Source organism: Myodes glareolus, chromosome 24, assembly GCF_982192425.1.
Source record: "Myodes glareolus chromosome 24, mMyoGla1.1, whole genome shotgun sequence".
NCBI lineage: Eukaryota > Metazoa > Chordata > Mammalia > Rodentia > Cricetidae > Myodes > Myodes glareolus.
The window spans coordinates 22,461,122-22,470,749 of NC_142049.1; positions in this window are offsets into that span (position 1 = coordinate 22,461,122).

Here is a 9,628-nt window from a genome sequence, read left to right on the forward strand (position 1 = left end):
CCAGGTTAGTTGATTCTGTGGGTTTTCTTGCAGTGTCCTTGATCCCTTTGGTTCCCAAAATCCCTTTTCCCCCTCTTCTGCAGGATTCCCCAAACAAAGATGCATTTTCTTAATTGGGGTCCTCTTTTAGCTTGTGACAAGTTGACATTAAAACTATCTGGCACACCACTGTTATATTTAGTATATTCCCTTTTTCCTTCATGTGTAATGCTTCAAATTTCCCAAGAACATGTAAGTGCAATTAAAGCCGTGTGTTTCTTTGCAAACATGTGGCATGGGCACCTTTTCTTTTTTTCTTTTTTCTTTTCTTTTTATCCTAAACACTTTTCAACAGCGTCAAATTCCTGAAAAGCACCTCTTCCAGATCAACAACGTTTTGTAGAAACAAACCATGATTTTCTCATTGCTCACCTCTCCCCTTTTCTCCACTCTCCTTACAAACTGGAGAAGTTCCTACAGGATTCTGCCCTCCCACACTGCTTCCGAACAGGGAGACCACATATCGAGGACAGCTGAGGAGGCAGCTTGGGGTTGCCCCTGGTGGTTTTATCTGATGATGTCCCCAGGCAGACAGCCAAGGTGGAGGATGATCTACAGGGGATACCCCCCAGAGGTGACTAGCTGCATCTTCAGAAACCTAAGCCTGGCGTCATTTCAAGGAAGAGTGGTCCTGAAGCTTTGACCGTCTTTGTTCCCTCTGCGCCACCCTGTCACGACAGATATAATCAGCCGGGAAGAAAGATGGAGGAGTCAGGCCTCCTGCCCAGATCCAGTCCTGCCCCCTCAATTCTGAGATCACACTTCCCAGGACTCAATCATCCTACCTCTGCCGGTTGGTCCTCCTTCCCAGCCACACATGTGAGAAGTTACAGAGTCAAGCCACTGTTTGGACACTCGCCGTATTGTTTTCATATTTGTGATACTTAGCATTGCACTCCCTAAAGAAGCTCCCAGATTCCAGCCTTACCCTCATCCAAGTACCAGGGTTGGCCCATGGCTGTCTTCTTCATGGCTGAAGCTCTAAGGCTCAGGGCCTTGTCCTTGTCCTTGTCTAGTTAATTAACAAGGTGAGAAATGAACTCCAGTCTCTGCCTCGCTGTGTGGAACTGACCCTCCCTTGAGTGGTTACCTGGTGAGCTGGGTACAGCCTGGCTGCCCTAAACCAGCAGTTCTCAGACTCAGCACGTAGCTCTTGTCAGAAGCGCAGTATCTTCAGCTGCACTAATGAATCTGCTAATAAGTCAGTTAATGAATCGGGGCTGCATTTTAACAAGCTCCTCAAGGGTGCCTGTGGAGGATAATATCTGAAAGGCATTGCTCTAGGCCAGCAGTTCTGACTCAAAGCACACATCAGAATCACCCGGGGTACCTCTTGAGACGCGGCTTGCTTCTCATTCAGCCATGAAAGGGAACAAAGGTTTTAGAGATGCTGCCACACTTCAGCGCTGGACCTCAGGAAAAGGATGCTTATTGTAACAAGCCAGGCCAGGAAGAACAACTGTTGTATTATTATTCTGTTTATGTGGCGCTCGGAGGAGGGGCAAATTGTATACAGGAAGCAGGATAAAGGCTCATTTTTAGGCTCCTCCCTCCCAGGTTCACACTTCCAAATAGAGCAGTGACAGCTGGGAATTTAGCCGAACTGTAGAGTGCTCACAAAGACAGAGCCCTGGGTTCAGTCCCTAGCACCAAAATGAAGGAATCTGTACACAGTTCTCCATGGAACTTGGACAAGGAAAGCTGATGTCCAGGCCCTGCCCCCAGAGACTCCAAGGTGATTGTTCTCAACTGCTGACTGGGTATGGGCACCTGTGGATCTCCTCAGCTGATGGGCAGCTTATATGCCCGTGCAGGCAAGTGAGAGAGCTGAACATCAGTAGGTGGTGTCCTGTGGAAACATCATCTGCACAGAGCAGATGCTCTAAAGGGCATGGTGGGGTGGGGGCTGTAGTTGAGGTTTTAAGGTTTTGTTTTGTTTGACAACAGGGTATTACAGTCTAGTCTAAGCCAGCCTTGGACTTGAGATCACCCTGCCTCAGCCTTCAAGATGCTGTAACTGTTGTAACACCCCCTAGTATTCCCAGATAAGGGAGGTTTTTTGTCAATTGCCACCCTGCTCGTTTTTCTCCCTAAGAATGCTTTCTTAACCATGAGACGAGTCCTTGAGAGAGGAAAGATGGCCACCCACCTCCTAAAGGACCAGAGACAGTGGGCAGAGTGGAATTTTGTTTTGTCTCCATTTTAGTGAGTGTGGATGCACTAATTTCTCTCACAGGCTCCCCGACTCAGCCCTCATTTTCTATCTTTTGGAAAATTGTTTCAATTGAACTTTTAGACAAGCTCAGAGGAGAGAAAGGGGGCAACGGTACTTGCTGAACTCTTCTCCACAACTCAAATAGACAGTTTATATTTGATGATTTCCCATCAATTCTAAAGATTTCCATAAACTGTAAAATCTATTGGTCTCCTCTGCAAATGGCAATAGAACAATAAAATTTGTATATATAATTTTTTTGTTGAAATTTCTTCAGACATTAAGCACTTTCCTCCTGAGGCTATTGTAGGTCTTCAAGCTATTTGATGAACTGGCCCAACAACTTACTCTCTGTGGTGGTTTGAAACAAAATGGCCCCCAAAGGGATTAGCACTATTAGGAGGTGTGGCCCTGTTGAGCAGGTGTGGTCTTGTTGGAGGATGTGTGTTACTGAGGAGGTAGGCTTTGAGGTCTCATATATATGCTCAAGATACGGCCCAGTGTCTCAGACCACTTCCTCTTGCCTGTGGGATAAGATGCAGGATACCCAGCTAATTCTCCAGCACCCTGTCTACCTGCATGTCTCCACGTACCACTATGATGATAATGAACAAAACCTCTGGAAATGTGAGCCAGCCAAATTGAATGCTTTTCCTTTATACGAGTTGTCATGGTCATGGTGTCTCTTCACAGTGATAGAAACCCTAACTAAGATACTAACACACTGCCTAGGACAGTGAGACTCTTCCCTGTTGCATTCCTTCCTCTACCCCACACCTACCTTCTACTATCTCCACCTAAGTTCAGAGGAAAGCCCCACCTACATATTAGATCAAATACTAGACAAAAGTTCAGGGTTTGAAGACAATGTTGATGAATTAGAACAATCTAGCAATAATAAAGAAAAATTAAGAGATAATAAATAGGTGGGCTGGGAGATGGCTCAGTGGTTAAGAGTGTGTGCTTCTCTTAGAGAGGACCAAAATTCAGTTCCCAGCATCCATATCAGATGGCTCAAAACTGCCCATAACACTGGCTCTGTGGGCAACTGATGGCTCTGGCCTCTGTCAGCAACCACACTCACATGCACATATTTATATAAACATAATTAAAAGTAAGCATAAATCTTATTTTTTTAAAAAATCATGCCAATTGGTGGCTTTAATCCCAGCACTCAGTAAGCAGAGGCAGGTGGATCTCTGTGAGTTTGAGGCCAGTCTGATCTACAAAGTGAGTTTCAGGACAGCCAGGGCTACACAGAGAAATCCTGTCTCAAAAAAATAAGAAGAGGAGGAGGAAAAGAAAAGTATGTTTTTAAAAAGAAAAGAAAAAAAAGAAAATTTTGACAGAATATGCCTAGACCTCTAGAATACACAAAAGATAAGAAAGAGTTACATATTTGAGGTAAGGGTTAAAGACGATATTGAAGCATTGACTAAGGAATAGAAAAATTTATTTAGTGAATTAATAGCATAAAAATTCCCAAATCTTAAGAATCACAGAAAACATGAAATATCCCAAACAGGCATGCTCAGGAAAGAACGTCTTAAAATCACATTACAGGTTAAATGTTAAGACCATTAAACACAGAAAACATTGAAAGTTCCAAGAAAGAACCAACTCACTTATAAAGACAAAGCCTTTAGAAAAACAAACTTCTCTACAGAAATTTGAAGAACAAAGTGTGTGGTATTAAACAACTTAAACACAAAAAGAAATAACCCAGGTTACCATAAAGAGCAAAGTTATCCTTCAGAATCAAAGTAGAAATAACAGCTTTCTTTGGAGAAAGACAAGCAGAGAGTAGTCATGGCCCCATAGACTAAGAGGGAGTGGCATTACTTGAAAGTGACATTATTTGATGTATGACCTTGCTTGAGTAGGTGTGGCCTTATTGAAGGAACTGTGTCACTACTGGTGGGCTTTGAGGTTTCAGAAGCTCAATCCAAGCCCCCAGTGGCATTCTCTCTTCATGCTGCCTGCCAATGCAGTTGAAGAACTTTCTACTCCTTCAGGGCTGCCTGAGCACCAACATGCTTCCTACCGTGATGACAATGGACTAAACTTTTCAACCATAAGCCAGCCCCAATTAAGTGTTTTCCTTTATAAGAGTTGCTGTGGTTATGGTTCATAGTGTGGTCATGTGGTCATGGTTCATAGCAATAAAACCCTAAGACAAGCAGCACTGAAAAAGACACTTTAAGGAATCTTACAGAGAAGAGGAAGATCAGTCCATCTACAAGAGTATAAGGAGGAATATATGATGGAAAAAAATCAGGAAAGACTTAAGCAGTAGAAAAACCGCAGAATAATAAGAACCCATTTGAGAGGAATTCATCCCTACCCTTTGATTTTGACCTTGACTATATCTGCTTTTAATTCTCTAGTAAAAAGACAGTCCATCTGATTGGTTTTAAAAAATAAGATCCAACTGTCTGCTTTCTTCAAGAAACACAGCTTCCCAGCAAAGATAAATACAAACTGAACACGCAAGGATTGAAAATGGAATCCAGAAACAAGTGAGAGTAACAATATTCATATCTGACAAACAGACTTCATACCAAAATTAGAACACAAAAAAATCACTAAATATTTATATAGATAGATAGATAGATAGATATAGATATATCAAGAAATTGTAACTATAAATATGTCATGCCAAACATCTATGTGCTATTTCATAAACCAAACCTTACTGGACATAAAAGAATAGATAGGCCCCTAATAGATAACAATAGTAGGTCTAAGAGATAGCAATAGTAGGTCTATTGGGTTCTTATCACTGTAATACGACAGATGAACAAAATAACATAAGGGAGGAAAACTGCTTTAGAGCCTTCGGAGAATTCAGTACATCAAGGAATGGAGGGTGCAGAGGAACAGAAACCTCACACTGAAGTATCCAGGAAATAAAGAGAAGTAATTCTATAATAGCAGGACTCTTCTGTGTCCCCTTCTATTCCAGCTAGGGCCCAACCTATCGAATGAGTCACCATCATTCAGGGGAAGACTTTTCTCACTTAGTTAATCCTCTCTGGAAACACCAAATACTGAGACCCTGTCTCAAAACAAAAGCCCAAAACCCAGTTACATCACTCCTGCATATGTGTTACCTGAACACACAAACACACATACATCAACATACAGGAAAGAAGGAAGGGAGGGAGGGAGGGAGGGAGGAAGGAAGGAAAGGAAGAGGGAGGAAGAGAGGGAGGGAGGGAGAGGTGGAGGGAGGAACTGAGGAAGGAAGGAAACAAAAAAGCAAACACTAGAGAGGGTGTGGGGGAAAGGAAGTCCTTATGCATTATTCATTAGGATGTAAATTAGTGCAGTCACTATAGAAATCAGTATGGAGTTCTTCACAAAGAACTAAAATACCATGCCACCCAGCTACACCGCTCATGTCTCAGTCACTATTAGTTACTCTTGTTGTGATGAAGCATCATGACAAGTGATGTGGAAGGAAAGGGTTGATTTGCCTTATTCTTCCACATCACTGTTCATCATCAAAGGCCGTCAGGACAGGAACTCAAGCAGGGCAGGATCCCGGAGGCAGGAGCTGATGCAAAGGCCATGGAGCGGTGCTGCTTACTGCCTTGCTCTCCATCACTTGTTCAGCCTGCTTTCTTATAGAACCCAGGACTATCAGTTTAAGGATGGCACCACCCACCATGGACTGAGCCCTTCACCATCAATCACTAGGATGGGTTCCAAAGCTACAGAGAAACCCAGTCTCAAAAAATGGAAGGAAGGAAGGAAGGAAGGAAGGAAGGAAGGAAGGAAGGAAGGAAGGAGAGAAAGAGAGAGAGAGAGAGAGAGAAAGAAAAGAAAAAAAGAAAATGCCTTACAGCCATATCTTATAGAAACATTTTTTGACTGAGGTTCCCTCGTTTCCAGTATCTCTGACTTGTGTCGAGTTAACATAAAGCAAGACAGCACAGCCCTGAGGTTATAAGAGCAGGAGAGCTGTCCCTGCCCCTCACAGCTGCAGCACTCAGGAGAGTAGCCCCTGCGCCATACCTGAGCAACACAGCAGAGCTGCCCCTGACGGTTTAAGAATGGGACAGTGGCCCCTGAGGACATGAAAGCAGGAGAACTGGTCCCGCTTCTTGCTCCTTGCTGCAAAGGGTGAACTGGTTGGGACAATGCTGGAGAGCTTACCCTAATGGTGAGGTCGGAGGAGAGCTAGAAGATTGACCAACCCTACAACTACCCTGGCCCAGAGTCAGGGTTATGAGTTGGCCCACCCCAACATCCACCCCATGCATGATCTGCAGGAGCACATGAAGAGACCCAAAGCTGCAGGATCTCCACAACACAGGGCAACAACAGGATATCCAAGAGAAGGGCCAGTGAGAATCGAACATCGATAGTGTAGCAGAAACCAGAGGCCTCGAACCAGACCAGTGACTTTTGCAATGACCACCTGCAAGTTAAGTTATCTGGACCAAAGGGTTTACTGCATGATTCACTGTATCACACTACAGCTTCCATGACAAGATTTTTCCTTTTTTGTCCCTTTTCTTTTTTTCTCTTAAATTTTACTTTATTGGAGGGGGTTGGAAGGGCAGAGGTCAGATAGAATGGAACAGGAAAATCAACGGGATCAAGATGCATGGTGTGAAAGACATAAAGAATATAGAAAAAGAGAGTTAAGAAAAAAACTAGGCAGCACACTGTATACATATACAGCTGGAAGAACCAAAGTTATCACACTATATGAATAACTGAACATGTATATTACAGTACTAGTTACAACAATCAACATGAAGTTAGCCAAGATACTATCAATAGATGAATGGTTAAAGAAAAGGCTATATTTATAATATATATTATATATAATGAAGTGTTACTCAACCAGAAAGAGGAAACAAATTGGTTGTTTGCGGGAAAATGGACAGAACTGCAGGTCAAGGTCAGCAAATGAGCCAGACATAGAGAGTGTTCTACAGTTTGCCTGTTTTCTCTCAGATGTGAAATTTAGTGGAAAGACAAAAATAAGAATGAAACCATTAGGAAATAAGGGTTAGAATGGAGGATGATGAGGCAAGAAGAAAACAGGGGTGAGTGTGGCCAAAGTCCATGACATGCATGTATAAAAGTGACGCAATGAAACCTGCAGTCTTGTACAATTAATATGTTCTGATAAAATGGATAAGAAAAATACAGCTTTTCTCAAAGTCTATTTGGCAAAAACTAACAAAAAGAATTAGCTTGACCTTCTGGAACTTACCCTCTTTATCCCAGACTAACTTCACATATGGACAGACACAATTACACAGGGCTCCTTCAGCTCCTCCTCCTAAAGGGGCTGTCCTTTCACAAGAATAGTCCCGTTTCACAACATCTTTCAGGGCTACTAAGCTAAAGGGCTGACCAAGGGTTCAGAGAGAAGATGCACTAAGGAGTATAGTTACGGATTTCCAAAGTTCACAGAGACAAACATGCCCTGTGAATGAAGGGTTCATGTTTGCTACTTGCTGTCCTGTTCTACCAGGTCCTTGGCAATGAACTCCCTTGACTGTAAGCCCCTGAATGGGTAGGGGAGGACTGAGTAAAAGCAACAAGAAGAAAAGTCTAGGAAGGGGCTTGAATAGTCTCGATGGTCTCAGTTCGGATACTGGCCTTGAAAAACAAGAAAATAAGAAAAGCGAACTACATATGACCATTACCGTAGCCTTCAGTGTAAGGAAAGAATAGACAAAATTGCAAATCATAAGTAAAATGAAGATGGCTCTGCAGTTTAGAGTCCTCGCTACACATCATAAGAAGTGGAGTTCAGATCCCAGCATTCCTGTAACAAAGTTGGGCATCCAGTACTACCTTCAACCCCAGCGCTGGGGAAGGTAGAGACAGGAGATCACCACAGCTTCCTCTCTCACAGTCTAGTTGAGAGAATATGAGTCCCAGGTTCAGAGAGAGATCTGTTGATGTGGGGCCCACCTGAGGACCATAAATCCACTACTTCTGTATGTCGGAGTAGCCCCAAGTGTCAGAATGCAAACAAGATGGTGTTCCTAACGACCCTGAGTTCCTAACGACCCTGAGTTTCTCCGCATATCTCAATCTGCAGTTGCTATCTCAGCAGTAGCAGCAAGAAATTCTTTCCATCCAGTGACAACCCCTTCCTGCCAGACAGCAAAGGATCCATTGTGCATGGGACTTGTCAGCTAATACGTACGTCTGACAATTCGGTACCAAAATCATAGACCAGCTGAAAAGTCAGCCAAATCCTCAGCATCCCTAAAGGCTGAAGGGAGAATATGAACAGAGGAACGGGAGCAGAAGCCCAAGCTCAAAGCGATCCTTATAAAGCTTCGCATAAACTTCCTTGAATCGTGGTTAAAACGGAAACCAAAGAAGACCTTATGCAAATTAGAACCAACTTAATTTTTAAAGGGTTACTAATTACTCCTTGTGTGGCTGCTAAAGTACCTGTTTCTCTTGTAGAAACCTAGCAGTCTAGGACACAGCTCTGTCTTGGATCTATAGACTATTAAAATTGGTTTCTTTCCCACTAGGGTAGTGGTTCTCAACCTTCCTAATGCTCTGACCCTTTAATAAAATTCCTCATACAGTGGTGACCCCCTGTAACATGAAGAGGTCGGGCCTGCTTGTTTGTGGGTTTTTCTGTCCTCCCACCAGGTCCCCACAATTATTTAGTCCTAGAGAAAATCACCCACACAGGATTCTGTAAGTTATAATGCTGATTGGCCCATTAGGTCAGGCTTCTTACTGGCTAACTCTCACATCTTGATTAACCCATTTTTCTGATCTATGTTAGCCATGTGGCTCGGTACCTTTTTCAGTGGGGCAGCTCACATCCTGCTGCTTCAGTGGTCTGGGCAGGAGTGGGAGGAATCAACTTCCTCCTCCCCAGAATTCTCCTGCCCTCCTTGCATCATTTCCACTTCCTGTCTGGTTTTCCCACCTACACCTCCTGCCTGGCCAATCAGCGTTTATTTAAAACATGATTGACAGAATACAGACAATTCTCCCGTACCAACCCCCAACCATAAAATTATTTTTGTTGCTAACCATAACGTTGCTACTATTATAAATCATAATGTAAATATCTGATGTGCAGGATATCTGATCTGTGATCCCTTCGAAAGGGTTATTTGGCCCCCGAGGGGGTCTCGAACCACAGGCTGAGAAGCACAGCACTAGGGCTGAGCCCAAACACTACACAACTTCCACACCCACACAAAGCCACATTCTTCACTGTAACAGATTTGTGCTGAGCCTTCCCTCATTCCAATTGGTAAAGACAACAACACATTTACCCTCACCTTGGGAAACATCGCCCTTTCTCCAGGACACTTGCTTCTACAGGGAAAATTAGATTAAATCAATTGGGAAATCTTAAAGGAC